The sequence below is a fragment of the Mustela nivalis genome (genome assembly GCF_964662115.1).
Source record: "Mustela nivalis genome assembly, chromosome: 2".
In the NCBI taxonomy this organism is placed as follows: Eukaryota; Metazoa; Chordata; class Mammalia; order Carnivora; family Mustelidae; genus Mustela; species Mustela nivalis.
Window position 1 is genome coordinate 59,518,810 of NC_139021.1, and position 14,306 is coordinate 59,533,115.

Here is a 14,306-nt window from a genome sequence, read left to right on the forward strand (position 1 = left end):
GGACTGACCTGGAGGTATCTCCTCTCTGCCACCCAAGTGGGGAATATAAATGGTCTGTTTTGTTAAAAAAAAAAAAAAAATCATGTATCTGTGTGGGTGGGTGTATTCTTTTAATGTCTGAAACAATATAATAACAGTTTCTGTTTAATAAGGGTTTTTAGAAAGATTTATTTATTTATTTGGGAGAGAGAGCTAGGTGGGAAGGGGCAGAGGAAGAGGGAGAGGGAGAATCTCAAGTAGACTCTTGGTTGAGTGAGGAGCCAACCAGAGGCTGGATTTCATGACCCTGAGATCACAATCAGAGCCGATATGTGATATTTGCCCTACTAGTAGGCAAACAAAGGTCTGGTTAAGAATGGTAACCTGCTGTTTTCTTTAAAGGAGAGCCAAAGACTTGTGCTTTACTCTGCTTTGGTTTTGGGGGAAATAGCCATTTTGATTGTGAAACCTTTTAATATTTGTCAGCTGATTGTGTGTAAGCAGACCCCCTGTTTTTTGAGATTATCTTGTCATGATGCATCTTTTGTGTTTTGGTTTTGTACTTGTGTCTGGAAGGACAATCTATATCACTGTGGTCAAGCTATGAGACTGGGTAAAAGAATTCATGAGCATGTGCCTGGTGAGAAATAAACTATAGTCACTGCATGTCTATGATTATATTTGGATTTGGAGAAAAACATTCTCTTCACTAAAAAGTATCTGAGTGCTTTTAAATACAAATGGTGATGGATGGAGGTCTTACCATCTTTTTTTCCACTTCATTTTTGCTCATTTTAAAGAATTGAGTAAAGGTTTCATAATTTTAAATTTACCTGTTAAAAGCACCTATAATGATACATATTTTGTAAAAGGAAAGATTCAGTTACTTTCTTGGAGAAATTAATGATCTGCCTGGAAATTAAAAAATAAAAAAGAGTCAAAAGAGTCCTACACTCAACTGACTGAGCCACCCAGGCACCTAATAAGAGTTTTAATAAGTGATTTACATTATATATATATTAATATGCATATAATATATATTTTATTCACTCATTTATGAACTACTATATTCCAGATCCTACACTAGGGCTCAACAATCCTCTAAAGGACAACAATCCTCTAATTTGGTATTATAGCTTTTTTACCCTCGCTTTAGTGTTTTTTTGTTTTGGTTTGGTTTGGGCTTTTGGTGGTGGTGGTAGTGTGTGTGTGTGTAGATTTGTATGATGCCTGGTGTGGAGAAAATACCTAGTAAATGACAGCTGGTAGCATCACCATATATCTCCGAGGGGTAGATATTGCCTTAGGCAGCATAGTTAGTAGATTGTGACTCTAGGTCAGGACTTGGTATGATTTCAAAGTCCAGGTCTTTCTCCAATTTATTTTCCTGGGTAAGGTCTTGAGTTCAAAGGAAGAAAATGTACTCAGAGCATTCCTTGTTATTCAAGTTAACTTTTTTATTTAAGATTTTACTTATTATTTGAGAGAGAGAAGAACATGTGTAAGCCTGATTGGGGGGAGGAGCAGAAGGAGAGAACCCCAAGGAGAGTCTCCATTGGGCATGTAGCCTGACACAGGGCTTGATCCCAGGACCCCAAGATCATGACCTGAGCCAAAACCAAGAGGTAGACGCTCAAATGCTCAATCTACTGAGCCGCCACATGCCCCTCAAGTTGAATTTCTGTGTCCATGACCATGACGTATACCCTGCTGGAAGAGACAGTAAAAATGGTAGCAGCACAGAAAACATCAGAGCACTCGGAATGTGATGAGGGTAATTGCTGTTTGTAGATATTTGTTGCCATTTCTGTGTACATGTGTATAATGATGTAAAATATCATTTTTGCTTCTGGGTTGCTTGAAAATTTGAAAGCCTGTGAAAAAGAGAAATCATTATTTTCCCTCCTAATTGGACTTTTAACAAGATTAAGGAAGGTGAAGCTGACACACGGAGGGTAGGTGTCTCCTCAGTTGTCCTACCAATAATTCCAATTTTTGAGTCTCCCAAACTGTTTTAATGAGTTCTCCCAGTGTCTCAAGTCTTGTTGAATGGCACCACCAATCTACACATTTGGCTTGGGTTCTAATTTTCCTCCATTGTCCTGGCCACCACTTCACTTTTTAGGTCACCACCATCATTGAGCCTCTTCAAGTAAGCCCTGTCAAAATAGGTCCCTTGGCATCCTACTCTGTTTTGCTTGTTCTAGCCATTCCAAATTCCTCTACCTCTTTACAGAAGAGTGAACTTTCTAAAGGATACATTAGGAAGTGCTCCTCCTCTTACAACTTACAACAACTCTTCCAGGGTTTTCTGTATACTTAAGTAGAGTTCAGACTCCTTTTACAGTAAGTTATAGAATCCTATTTTCAAGTCCTATTCAGGCCCCGTAGCCACACATCTTTCATTCCCTCCCCAGCAACCACTCCCCATAGTGATCTCTTTGCTGTTGCCTTATCACACCAGACTTATGTCACCTCCACTACCTGCCATCTACTAATCAACGGAGGCAAACAATCCAGGCTAGGTACTCAGTGCTTCCCTTTTCCCTCTTTCATACCATAGGAAGGCACTGAATTACATTCTGTTCACTCATCCCATCCTTGCCACTGGCCTCTAAGCTCCTTGAGGTCATGGAGGACCTAGCCCAGTTCTGATGCATAGTCTATTTGAGGGTTGACTGAAAATTTCATAGGCAGATAAATTCAAAATAAATCATAAAAAATTAATTCTGGAAGATTCTGGATTAGATCATCTGTAAATAGTTAGTTACTCAAACTTACCTCTCATTAGGCAGCTTCTCTGAATATGCACCCTTCAGGGATAACAGCCGTTCTGAAACCATTCTCAGAGGTATATAAATAAACAGTGGAATTACACAGTGGTGGCCTATTTAATCTTTTCCAGAATCATACCAATCATATCAGTGGATGGAGGACTTTCTCCATGGTAACATTCCCTTGAATGCAAAAGCTCCATGCACTCTAAAAGCAATCACTCAGGGATGCTATACCTGCCAAATCCAACTCTCAATTAGCTGGAAACTTGGACCCAAAAGAGTGCCCATAGGACAGGTGATACACTGTGTCCTGTATACTGAAAAGAAGATACAAACTGTGACCTGCATCTCTGTATTATAACTATTGCCATAAAAGACGGGTACATAATACCTTCCCTAAGAAACTCAATATAACAAATATGTTCTTTATTTTTAGATAATGAATCATCAATAGGAGCGCCAACTGACTCTTTGTCCCTTGACTCTGCTCAAAGATGCAGAGCCTCCAGTTTGCAACAGAGTTTACAGTTTGTATGGGTAGATATTGGGTACATCTTGAACATTCTTTGAAACACCCAGAATTACTGAGATATGCAAATACTCATTATTTGAGGCAGAAAGAGATGAAGTGTCAATAGTAAGCTATTGCTACAGCATTGAAAAGATAGGGAACATGATTTGAGGCAGAGCAGAGTCTAACTAGTAATTAAAGTGACTACAAAAGCCAAAATACTGATAGACTTAAATATCTGATTTCAGACATAGTCTATTTAAATTCTCTGTTTGGGAGAAATTTGGATGCACACCAGGAACAAAAGGTATTGTGAAATAATAAATAGCAGGATAATTCTGTGTATAATTTCTAAAACCTATAATAATATACTGAAAATGGTTGGAAGGAATTGTCATTTTGAAACTCTGTGATATGTGTTACTTCTTGGAGGAGGGAGTCATTTGAAGGTTTGGTTTTATTTTTGTCAACTTGGTAAACTTTGAAATGAAATAAATTGAAATCATTCATTCATTGAACAATGGTTTATTGAGCACTGATTATATATCAGGCAGTGTTCTAGACTCTTGAGATAAACAGTGATCTGAATAAAGTTCTCAACCCTTACGAAGATTCTATTCTGAGGGGGAAAGCAAGATAGATAATAAACAATAAGCACAAGAAAGGAGAGTAAACAATATAGTACAGTAGTCACCCCTTGTGTGTGGTTTTGGTTTATCAGCAGTCAGTGGTTTCAGTTACTTGTGGTCATGCGAAATCTGGAGGCAGATGATCCTCTTTTTGACATATACTCAAACATAGTAGCCCAACACTACATCACCATGTCCCAGTAATTCACCCCACTTCATCTGATCATGTAGTCATTTAATCATCTCACATCCTTGTAAGAAGGGTGAATTCAGTATAATAGATACTTTCACAGAGAGGGAGAGACTACCTTCCCCCAAATTTTATTACAGTATGCTGTTATAATTGTTTTAATTTATTATTAGTTATTGTTGCTCATCTCTTACTGTGCCCAATTCATAAATTATACTTTATCATAGGTATGTATGCATAGGAAAAAACAGTTTACATAGGAATCAGCACTATCCATGGTTTCAGGCACTGAAGGTCTTGGAACATATCCCCTCATAGACAAGGAGAGACTATTACACAATAAATTGTGTAAATTAGAAAGTGATGATACTGTGTTAAAAGAGGAAGAAGCAGAAGAGGACAAGAAAAAAGGGGAGGAGGGGGAAGAGGAGAAAGTAGATGGAAGGAGGAAGTGGGGGAGGAGGAAGAGATCAGGGTAATACATATTTTTTATTTTATTATGTCATGTTAGTCACCATACAGTATATCATTAGTTTTTTATATAGTGTTCCATGATTCATTGTTTGTGTATAACACCCAGTGCTCCATGCAACCCATGCCCTCCTCAATACCCATCATGGGGCTCACCCATCCCCCATCCCCCCCACCCTCTAAAACCCTCAGTTTGTTTTCCAGAGTCTGTGGTCTCTCATGGTTCATCTCCCCCTCTGATTCCTCTCCCCCTTCATTTTTCCCTTCCTTCTCCTAATGTCTTTCATGCTATTCCTTATCCTAAAATTTGTATGGAACCAGAAAAGACCCCCCATTGCCAAGGAAATGTTGAAAAATAAAAACAGAGTTGCCTAATTTCAAGCTCTATTACAAAGCTGTGATCACCAAGACAGTACGATACTGGAACAAAAACAGACATATAGATCAATGGAACAGAGTAGAGAACCCAGAAATGGACCTTCAGCTCTATGGTCAACTAATCTTTAACAAAGCAGGAAAAAGTTTCCAATGGAAAAAGACAGTCTCTTCAATAAATGGTGTTGAGAAAATTGGACAGCTATATATAGAAGAATGAAACCGGACCATTTTCTTACACGATACATAAAGATAAACTCTAAATGGATGAAAGACCTCAATGTGAGACAGGAATTCATCAAAATCCTAGAGGAGAGCACAGGCAGTAACCTCAGGGTGATATTTTTGAATGAACTGGTCAAGTACGTACTGTATACAACAAGAGTTAAGCAAACAGTGGTTGGAGGTGAGGGACTTGGCTGTGCAGAGGTCTGGAAAGGAGCCTCCCGAGCAGAATGAACAGTCGATACATGCTTATTTTGTCCAGAGAACAGGAAGGAGGCCAGAATGACCAGCATGGTAATCAGTTTATTGGTTAAGCTAATGCAATGAAATTTTAATGGTTTCATTAGTCTTAATGGAATAGAATTTATTTTTGCTCACATGAAGTCCAGTGGGAAGCAGAGGCAATAATTGCTTCACTCAGAAGCCCAGACTGATGGTGGCTCTGTCATCTTTAACATGTAACTTTCAAGGTCACTCTGGACATTGATATCCAGCAGATGGTAGAAGAGAGTATGAAGAGTTACAAGAGGGTTTTTGTTTTTGCCTTTTTTTGTTCTGTTTTGATTTTATAGGCCGGGGTTAGGGTGACTAACTCTTTCCCATTTGCCAGGTTTCCCAGGATATGGGACTTCTGGAATGAAAACTGGGACAGCGCACCAGGATGGTTGGAGACTGTCAGCCAGGCCTCGAAGTGCATCATGGTAGGCCACGTGCTGTGGCCACAAGTAGCTGTGTGGCCTCACATAATGCAAAAGGCTTAGAAATGCAAACTACTGGAGTCTAGAAGAGACTGAGTGAAGAGAGGCAGGAATAGGGGACAGTTCTCATAGGACAGACCACTGGAAGGACTTGGGAGTTTTACTCTGACTGAGATGAGAAGAATCAGAAGGTTTTAAGGAGAGGAGTCATATTTCACTTACGATACTTTTTAATTTAACAAAAACACATATGATTTTTTAAAATACCAGACACTCTTGAAAGCATTTGCAAATGTGTAAGTAATTTAATCCTCATAACATCCTTACAGAATAAGCCCTTATATCATCTCCATTTTACAGGAAACAGACATGGAGAGGTTTGATAGCTTGCTTAAAATCCTGGAGCTGTAAGAGACGGAACTGGCATTCAAATCCAGGCATTCCAGCTAAAGCCTGCAGGCTTTTAACCATACTACTATTCATCACTGAGGTAACTCCCTGGGGTTTTGCAGCATCCTCAGGGCCAAAGCAATAGATGTGGCTTGTCTGTTACGGGCCCTTGTGTATCGGGGAGCAGCCTCCCTCCCTCATGCAGGTGGACTTGTGGTCCTATCCTTCTCTCCCTGGGCCTGCCCTTCCCACTAATACCTCTCCTCCAGAAGAATGACAACAAAAGCAATAATCATAGTGCCATTCTTTGTGATGGGTGGGAAAACAGTGATAAAAAATGAAAAAGATACCTTAATAATCACCTCGAAGACCTCCACCCCCTGTCAGCTCTTTACGATCTTCTTCCTTCCTCCTTCTCCTGATTCAATTCTTTTGCATAACCACATGGAACATTTGCTTTTAATCAGTATAAATATTGCTTTATCATTGACTTAAATATAATTTCATAACTGAAGCTCATACTTTTGTGAATTCTCTCAATACTGGAATCTAAATGTTGGAAAATCCTGCCATCTGTTAACATAGACTCCTAGTTTGAAAACAAAGTGAAGTAAGCCCTGTGAATATGTTTAGGCCAATTTTAGAATAGATTGAGTAACCATTAATTATCTTTCATAATCAAGAGGAGCTGAAGATACCAAAAGATAAATATGAGCCCTTGCTTATTTCCTAAAGAATCTTTAAGAGAAAATGAGATGCTGTGGCATCATGCTGAGGCCAGTGCTACATACCAGCAGATTAAGAAAAAAAAAAATTGTTTAAACAAAAGAGACAAGGACAAAGCAGTCCAAAAAACCCAGTATGAGCAAGAAAGAAAAACATACTGATTTTGAGATTAGGGATGGGGTAGGAACCAGGTCTCCCTAGAAGCTGGTTATAAAATGGTGAACAGGGTCCAAATTTGCTTCCTATCAACTCTCCATCAGGTAAGTCTGTGTTTCTGAGTTGACCTCCACAAAAATAGGTCAATTGCAATTTTTATGGCTGGGTAAAACAAGAGGTGTTTATGTAAAGCGGACAATTCATGTTTCATGGCTCACATGTTTGTTCTTCAAAAAACATGAAAATTCACCTCTTGTAAGCTTGACTATTAGTGACTATTTCTAGTATGTGTCTGGAATTGCTAAAACTTCCTTCTGAGACCTGAACCGATTATTTAATTACTTGCATACATTGGCAACATTGCAGGGATATAATTAGTATACTTTCATTTCATTCATAAATTAAGAAGAGAATGTCTTTCCAAACATGATTAGAGAGTCATGCCGTTGGCTTCAGGGTAGACAGTAAATCTAATAAACAGAAGAATATACTTCCTTTCATAGCATATCATTACCAGGAAATAAAGGAATTAGGATATATTCATGGAGTTTTTAACATTAAGGAGTTTCATGTAAAATGAAATTTATTGGTGGCTTTCAGAAACCAGACACACATTTAATCAGGAGTTAAACAGTGCAACCTTAATTTCCTTATTTCAGACTGACTTGAGTTATGAAAAAAAAGATGTATATATATAAACATCAAAATCTCTAGTCTCCAAAACAAGATATGTCAGATGATATATTGAGGGTAAGAAAAAATTGTTCAAATTTCTATTTATATATTTTTAAGAGATTTATCTCTTCATTTTGGAGAGAGACAGAGAGCAAGAGTGAGTGAGAGAGAGTGAGTAGGGGTAAGAGCAGAGGGAGAGAATCTTCAAGCAGATTCCCCACTGAGCACAGATGGGCCTTGATCGATCCTAGGACCCATGAGATCATGACCTGAGCTGAAACCAACAGTGGGTCACTTAACCCACCAAGCCACCCAGGTGTCCCTAAATTGCTATTTATTCAAATTTTATTAATATTAGTTTATGTATATTGTTTCTACACATATATGTATACTATTATACCCACCTATGTACTATTTATACAGTTTATTAGTATGACAGTACATGTATGTGATGTATAAATAATAACATGCATATATTTGGATTAACTTCTCAACTTTTTTTTAATTGATACGGTATATAATTTTAAAAGCATGAAGACACTTAATATCACATGATACTCTCCTTATCTTTTGAGGTATCAGTCTCTAGCTTATTATTATGATGAGAGAATGAAACAATCCATCCTAAAAGAGGTAAGAGTAACAGCTCAAGTAGACCAATTCTGGCTCCACGTGATGGGACTAGATGCACCAGATGGTGCATCTGTAGCAGATGGTCTTGTGCCCCAACATATACCCTTAGTCTCCCTCTAATTTTGGCTGTTGGGGGAGGGCAATTCAGTGGGTCCACAGACTCAAAGGACAGCAGCCACGTCCAGCCTACTCTTGGTCTGTCACTTTGTGCCTCCACGTCTTCCTAAAGCTGTGGGAGTTCTCTCATCTGGCAGTAGAAGTGCGTAAACATCTCTTGGAGCAACCCTCAGCCCATGGGGCAGGAGCTTGCGGTGAGTCAAGCCCCACTCCCCATTCTTTGGACTGGCAGTTCTTAGAGGTTCCAGGGGAGTCTGGTCTTAGCACATAGCTAGTCTTTTTCGTAGCGTTTCCTCTTTCCCCATCTCACTGTCTCCGCTTTCTCATTCCTGGATTCCACTCCCAAGCCACCTACAACTGAATTCTTATCTCAGGCTCAGCTTTGGGGAGAATCTGAGCTAAGACAATGTTTTAACATATTTCTATGAGTCACAACTGAAATATTTCAGTGGAGGAATTCAGAAATTATCGTCAAATGAGAATTTGCTCAAATTCACTAGGTTCTGCAAAATCCAAATTGGAGAATGAGATGTATATTAAGGCAATTACAATTTTTCACTTAAGACATCATATTGAGGAGAAAAGATACAAACTCCCAAGAATGGATAGAAGCCAGATGGATGCCATGTTTAAACTTTCAGTTTTCTCTCTAAACGAAAAATTAACCAGGATGATGGTGAGGTTTGGAACTACTCCTCAGAAATCAGTGGTGTTAAATACTAGGGAAAAGCTTATTGCTTCCTGGCAAAAATCTTCATCAGCCAGAATGAGACAGATGCAGTCAAGGTGCTCCAAGGTTGGTTACTGTGACTATCCCCAAAGCGTTCTTGGGACCACCTGGTTAGAGTTTTTCTACTTTCACATTACTTAAATAAGTTTCTTTCATTTGAAAGAAACCATTTATTTGATAATAAATAAATGGTTGGGAAGAATCACAATGCTGCATGACCAACTTGTCATACATACACTGGTAACAAGTTACAATTTATACAGCAGAAAGGTGATTCCCCACTCTCACCTAATTTATTTTGTCGTGGCCCAGTAACTTAGTGTAAAAGACTCCCTGCTTTCTCTATTTCTACCTTTGATGTGGGGGGGAAAAAAAAAAGCTAGGTGGGAACAGTTAAGTATCGTGCTCCAGGCACATCTGTTTTGTTATGGCAGGAATATTGGCAACTACTGGGTATTTCTGTTAACAATATGGTGTGAATGATTTATAGTTACATATCAATATAGGATGAACCAAATAATCTCTGGCTAAACTTGTGTGAAGAAATGAAACTGGGAGTGTTTTATAATTCAAAAGCAAGAATAGCTGTAAATGCAAGCATGACCAATTTAAGCTGACCTCTAACCTAGGTTCTCAGCTGAGACCCTCCTATAATAAGAAGACAGACCAACAGGAGAAAAACTCACTTAGTTCCATATGTGTGGGAGCCCCATAAAGATATGAGACTCAAAAGCAGCCAAAGCAATGGAGATTTATATACCATCCTGAGCTAAGGAAAGGAAGGGGGGCCTGGGGCTTCAAAGAGGTGGAAAGCAATTCACAGGAAAGTGAAAAGAGGAAATGTTTGGTGAATACATGTTTTCCAGGCCATGTAGACATGTGTCTCAGATGAAAATATTATCTCTGCTAATAGCTGTCTCCCCGGTGGAAGCCCCCTTTCCAAATTCTTTTAGGCAGTTATTGGGGAGGTAAAAAGCTTTCCCTGATTCTACTGGGTCTTGATTGTCTTCAGCTCTAAATGATCCGCATGCCAAGTGTTCCATTTTGGGGTGGCGTAGTCTGCTCCCCTTTACCCAACCTAGCTGGTGCACTCAGAATGAGTGGTCCTTTCAGAAAATGATTCATTGGCCAATCCACATGTCTGAGAGGGTGCAGGCATGCAGTGGGCATTTCTCAGTCTTCCCCAGCTTTGCATGGCAGCCAGATCAAACTTTCATAATGTGCCACTTTTAGTTTATACAATCTTTAGTAACCCAATAAGCTCCTTGGAAGTGATTCAGTTGTGTGTAAAAATGAGTATCCATAGAAAGGCCTATAATATAACTGATTAAAAGCTAAAGAAAGGATTTTTATTTTGTATCAGTTCTCCACCTGTTGCAAGACCCTTATGGCAGTGGGCAGGGGAGCATACTCCTAGGGTCACTGCCCTTTGGACACTATAACATCATTAGACTCTGCTGGCTCTGCGGTCTTTGCAGCCTCACTCACAGAGAAGATGGTGTTGTGGCTTTCTGTCATATCTGCTCTTGTTTTTCATCTTCTGTGCTTGTATTTTAATCTTTATTATATCTTTGGCTCTTTGCATTTGCACACTGGTGAGTGGGAGACAGTACCCTCTATCTATTTTGGAAAAACAAGACTCCTCTTTTTATCTTTAGTAAGCTGTACTTGGGCTGTCTTCCTCAGTGCTGGGCTTAATTTCCCAATGCTCCTTTTACTCCTGAGTTTTACTCACTGAACTTTTGTTACTTTTTTGGTTACCTCTATTCTTTAGGTAACCAACCAAGGCAGTGTGGCAGCTAAACATGACTTCCCCACAGCATCATTTTTTAGTACTTTGGGGCCAAATTGGGCCTCCCTACTACCTTGGTATCCAAACCCATTTCCAGTTTGTTCTAAACGAGGGTCTCAGGATTTTATGTAGAGAAGAAAATTATATTTTTATAAGATAAATTTATAAAGAATTCCATTTCAACAGTTTGAATTATTATTTGTAATAGTAACAGCCAGTAGTTATCCTAAACTTACTACTTACTAAAATCTTTAAATGTGTTGTCTCATTTAAATTCTCACAAGTAATTTTATGAAGTAGAAATTATTATTCTTTGCATTTTTACAAATACAGAGTTTAACTACTTTTTAAAAATAGTACTTAAGTTGAATTTATATGCATTATGTGTGGGGGGAGGGTTAAAAGTCTTATTTTTCATGAATCACACAGACCACTATATGAATTCTCTATCTTTGATATTATGAGTTATTCTGGTTTTCTCTGCTTTAAAAAGCAAAGTGTGCTGGGGATGAATGAATAAGTATGTGGATTGTGGAAGGTGGGAGCTACATTTCTCACTTTTGCATAGAGAAGTTGCAGATAAGCAAGGGGGAGAGATTAGTATAAATCTTATAATACAGGAGTAGAATCAGAGACATCAAAAAGAACTCATGTTTATCCTAATATTTACAGAGGTGGCTATAGAAATGATTGTAAAAGTGTAGGTATGCATGGCTCAGTATAATATATTTCTGTTCTAGCTCGGTCAGCTCAGAGGCCTTAGAGGCATGAAGCACAGTGGCAATGAGCACCCCCAGTGCCCAGAGCTTGGTTTCTAAATATCATTCTTCATTGGAGGAATCAGGCCGCTTGGAGAAATAACTGAGTCTAGGAGCGGGATAGGGAAAATATAGGCTGATCCTCAAGCTGTGCCCAAAAATAATGCAAGGCTCAAAACATAAGGAAAAAGAGGATATAAAACAGACACAGAGCCAACATGAAAGAGCTGTCAGTGGCCAAAGCTGAAATAACCTGGGCACAATAAAAATTAATGTATAATCCAAAGTAAAATATAGATGAGTTCATACTGATTTTAAAAAAATGATTGAATGAATAATATGTAGCAGGGAAGGGACAAACCCTCTTTAAAGAAGAATTCCAAATAATATATGTAGATACTCCCTCCTCCTCTGGAAGGGGGAGCTTAATCCCTCCCCTTCTTCTGTATGCACTGGACTTAGTAAGTTGCTTCAGAGGACTAGAGTACGGAAAGGGAGTGATAGTGATTCCATGTTATAAAACCTGGTGAATACTACTGAAGGGAAGCAGAGTCTGCCACCCCAAAATATGCCACTTTTATTTTGAATTTAAGTTAGTAAAAAAGAGCTGGTACAAGGAGAGCACACTGCCCTCCTTTGCCCCCTAAAATTAGGAAATAAATCCCCCATGTGAAACACACCTAGAGTCCTGAAGACATCCCTATCACCAGAAACAGGGAATTTAGGGTCATGAAGGATGTGTAAACAAACCTTGCTACTTTTTCACCATTTTACTCTCTAAGCTCAAACCCCTTTGTCTTGTCAGTTCTTCATAAATTTATTTCTTTGTCTAAAATGTGTAAATGCTGCCTACTTTGGGCACTTCTTTGAGTCCCATATTTTTGGGTTACCCCATGTTATAAAACCTGGTGAATACTACTGGTTTGTTTTCCTGTTCATGCATCGTATGCTGATTTAATTATCAGGCCAGCCAAAGAACCTAGAAGGGAAAACGGAAAAATGTTCCCTTCCCATTTCCTTCCACTATCTTAACCAAGTTATTAAGGTGAAGATTCCCTTGTTATATTGTGCTGTCAACTACCCCTTCAAATACCTCAGATACCTTTCTGACAGAATGAGAAGGGCATCTTAACCTCTGTGATATTCTTCCCATAAAACCCATGCCCTGGTCGAATCATAAGGAAATGCATCACACAAACCCTAATTGAGAGACACTTGACAAAATACAAAGCAGCACACCTCAGAGCTGGCAAAGTCCTGAACAACAAGGAAGCTGAGAATCTGTCATAGACCAGAGGAGGTGAAGGAGACGGGGAAATTCCATGCAGTGTGGTACCCTGAATTGGATCCTGGCACAGAAGAGGATATTGGTGGGGAAATCTAGTGAAATAAATATAAAGTTCAGAGTTTAGTTAAAAATAGGCACTGACATTGATTTCTCAGTTTTGACAAACATACCAAGTTAATGTAAAATGTTCACATTCATGGAAATAGAGTGAGGGGTATAGGAAAAGGTCTATTACCTTCGTAATTTTTCTGTAAAAATATTCTAAAGTAAATTTATTTTTTATAAAAGTAAAGTGGAGAACTGAAAGAATCATCCCTGCCTTACCAACAGTAATAAAGTCTTCAGTTGCTGGTTACCTGGAGGTGGGCTGGGCTTACAAGCAGGAGAGGAGAGAGTCCATTTCAAAACAATGTTTTTACAATATCTGCTATATTCAGAAAATGCTAGGCCCTCTCTTTTCATTTTATTTTAAAAATTTATTTTATTTTATTTTTTAAAAGATTTTATTTGAGAGAGAGAGAATGCAGGAGCATTGGGGGGGGGGCAGAGGGAAAGGGAGAAGCAGACTCCCCGCTGAACAGGGAGCCCTACTCGGGATCCAGAGCTATGAGCCCATGGCCTGAGTCAAAGGCAGACACTTAATTGACTAAGACACCCAGGCACCCCTCCCTCCTTCCATTTTAACTCACAGCTTCCCCCCCGCCCTTTTCTTGCTTTAATAGAGGCTCTGAGCAGAGGGAGAAAGAGTTGTAGCAAAAGGAACTCTATTTGTTACATTCAGAACCCTCCAAGATGGTCACATACTGGTATCTCGTGGACATCAGTGCAGAAAAATACCTGCAAACCTTCCCCACGAGATTCTCAAAGCACATATTTATAGGCATTCTGCTAGTAAGTGGGAATTGGGAGGTCCTCTTCCTTTCAGAAGAGCTTCTGCCTTCTGAAAACCAGGGCTAGGTCTGTGGCTTAGGCTCATGGCCCAGGGGAAAGCTTCTCCTCCTTTCCAAGGACAAACTTACATCTTACCCTAAGTACCAAAAATGCAGTAATGGGACCAATCGAGTGTGTATTTGTATTTGTACCTAAAGCATCCCAAGTTTAACAGTGATTTCAGGTCAAGCAAATCTCCAGTCACTTAGGGTGATGGGTGGGTGCCATGCAGAGGGTGACAAGAGTGACACAGCAT

The 14,306-nt window shown here is 39.2% G+C and overlaps 1 long non-coding RNA gene across 1 annotated transcript in view; it reads right to left on the reverse strand.

Moving 5' to 3' along the window:
- Positions 1–13,194, reverse strand: part of LOC309859259 — a 25,276-nt gene extending 12,082 nt beyond the window's left edge. The window contains exon 1 of the long non-coding RNA XR_014308647.1: positions 13,072–13,194. This is a non-coding gene — a long non-coding RNA (uncharacterized lncRNA). The remainder of the gene's footprint in view (positions 1–13,071) is intronic.
- Positions 13,195–14,306: the final 1,112 nt, after the last annotated feature.